The 2500-nt window shown below is 34.8% G+C and overlaps 1 protein-coding gene across 7 annotated transcripts in view; it reads left to right on the forward strand.

The window, feature by feature from the left end:
* LOC113804020 (bcl-2-related ovarian killer protein-like) overlaps window positions 1-2500 on the forward strand; it is a 58501-nt gene that overhangs the window by 19941 nt on the left and 36060 nt on the right. For all 7 annotated transcript variants that reach the window (XM_070143351.1, XM_070143362.1, XM_070143350.1 and 4 more), the window contains one exon: window positions 1976-2500. This exon is cut by the window's right edge and continues 642 nt beyond it. The gene's annotated coding sequence lies outside the window, so the exon portion shown is untranslated. The remainder of the gene's footprint in view (window positions 1-1975) is intronic.

The following is a 2500-nucleotide window of genomic DNA, read 5'->3' on the forward strand; positions in this document are numbered from 1 at the left end:
AGTCTTGTGTCAGTCTTGTCTTTATATCAGGCGTTGTGGAATAAGTGATTATGTAGTTCCTGAGAGAAGAAGAGAGGAGGGTAGAGGAGGGAATGTTTATATATGCATGTGTGTGTGAGAGAGAGAGAGAGTGAGTGAGTGAGTGAGTGAGTGAGTGAGTGCGAGAGAGAAGGGAAAGAAAAAAGACTGAATGTACTATCTCTATCGACAAATACTAGGTCACGTAGAGATGGAGAGAGAAAGAAAAAGAGGAAGACAAAGACAATGAGAAAGAGCGAGAGCGCGCGAGAGAGAGAGAGAAAGGAAAAAAGAGAAAGAAAAAGAGGAAGAGAAAGAGTGAAAGAAAGAGAAAGGAAGAGAAAGAGAGAAAGAAAAAGGAAGAGAAAGAGATTGAGAGATAAATAAATAAATAAAAAGAGGAAGAGAAATGGAGTGAAGGTCCTAATGCTATCGGCAGACAATGGGTCACGTAACGCCATCCGGGTGCCCGCATTTGGGTATTTAAGCAACACCGTTTTCTTAACAAGGTTAGACGTTTAACAAGTTGTATAGAAAACGGAACCAGCGACATTAATTTTTATGAAAAGTATTTGGAAACTGAAGATACAGGGGAAAAGTAGAAGAAAAAAAATCGGGATTTGTATTTAACAGATAAAAGAAGAAAAGAGAAAGTAGGTAATACTTGCCGTAATATCTTCTTTTTGCTTTTATCCGATTTTGCTATTATTGCCTGCTATTAATAACTATTATTTGATGTTGGTTTCATTGTTCTTGTTCTTCTGAGTAACAAGACGGGTAATAATTTTCATGGAAATCATTATCTGCATATTTATTTTTATGACTATGATCTCGGTGACATTAATGCTATTATGTTTATAATTGTTTTATGTTTTATTCATCATTACCATCACTGCCATAACACTTATCATTATCATTATGGGTATCATCTTTATTTTCCTGATCTTTAATTAATATCTTTTCCATTCTCCCAATGCTGCTGCTGCGATTAGTGCCAATTTTGTTATTACCATTCTTGTCTTCAAAATGGTTGTTGTCAGAAAGGTAATGCTTAAACTAGTGGTAATTTTCAGTATATCATTATTCTTACATGTAATCATGATGATAAAGTTACGTGTGCTCAGTCTACGACTATAATAACTTACAGTCAAGTTCATTTTAATTACGTTATTCCTATCATTAATGTGATTTATAAATGTTGTTATTGTTGCAACTAATTTTTCCTTCTCATGTTGCTCCGCTTATTAGTGTCATGACTGTCATCATACATGGAATAAAACTAATGTCGACATCTAGAACTGTCATGAATCTCTGTCAAAAAGTGCGGCTTCTTTTCCGTTGCTGCCTTCTGTTTTGCAACATTTGTACTATTTTTTGCAAAAATTCTCTGGCAACTCACAATAAAATTGTTTAGTTTTTCTTTGACTATGTTTTAATGTCTATTTTTTCCTTTTTTTATTTTTCTCTTTTTCTTGTTTTGTTACTTCTTTATCCTTTTTTCTTTCTTTTTTTCTTCAGATTTTTCCTTTCTTTTTTTTTCTTTTTTTTTTGCATTTTCTCTTTTCGGACTTTTCCATTTTTATTTTTATTTTTAGTTCTAATTTATTCTTTCAATTTTCATTTTTCTTACTTTTTCGTTTCATTTTCTTATAACTTTTTTCTTACTTTTCTATTTTAGTTTATCTTTATTTTTACTCTTTTTTCTTATAATTTCTCTTTTCTTACTTTTCCATTTTATTTCTTTTCTATTTCTGTTTCTTCCCACTTTCTCTTTTCTTTTCCATTTTCATTTTCGCTTTCTTTTCATACATTACCGTTTTCTTTTTCCTCTCCCTTTCTTTTCCTTCACCTCCGCTTTGATCTCTTTTTTCCCAGCCAACACATTCTCTCGCAAGACTCACAATAACGTCGACGTAGCGATGACTTCAGCCGAAAATTTCATCGCATCTGTTTACAGTTTCAGGCACGGAGAGGCGAGGAAAGTCAGCAGCATGCGTCGAGGTTCTGCAGCCTAAGCTCTCGCCAAGACGAACACAAATACCAGCGTCTGTTCTTGCCTCGTCGCTGCCGCCCCATTAGATATTTATTCATGTGAAAGTCTGGCTTTGCGTTCACACAGTCATCATCTCGGCTAGGCAACATTGCAACAGCCGCGAGGGGAAAGTGGGGAGGAAAAATGCAATTGATCTCGTCCTGAGGAGCGCGGGGCTTTCGAACGAGGCTGGGATGGGCGCCGATGTAGAAATGTGTGTTGGATGTGGAAAGACGGAGGTTTTGCTGCGTGAAGGATGAATAAATAGATGTATAGATTGATAATTTTGTTTTATTGGTTGATTAAATGTGAAAGTTTAACGAGTGGAGGACGAATTAGTTCTAGAAAAAAAGGAATTATGTGAATGAACAGATTATCTTGGTTATACAGATGAAAAAATAGAATTGATTAAAAGAGTGACACAAATGCAGAAATAATAAAAAATGAGAT

The sequence above is a fragment of the Penaeus vannamei genome, chromosome 3, assembly GCF_042767895.1.
Source record: "Penaeus vannamei isolate JL-2024 chromosome 3, ASM4276789v1, whole genome shotgun sequence".
Lineage (NCBI taxonomy): Eukaryota > Metazoa > Arthropoda > Malacostraca > Decapoda > Penaeidae > Penaeus > Penaeus vannamei.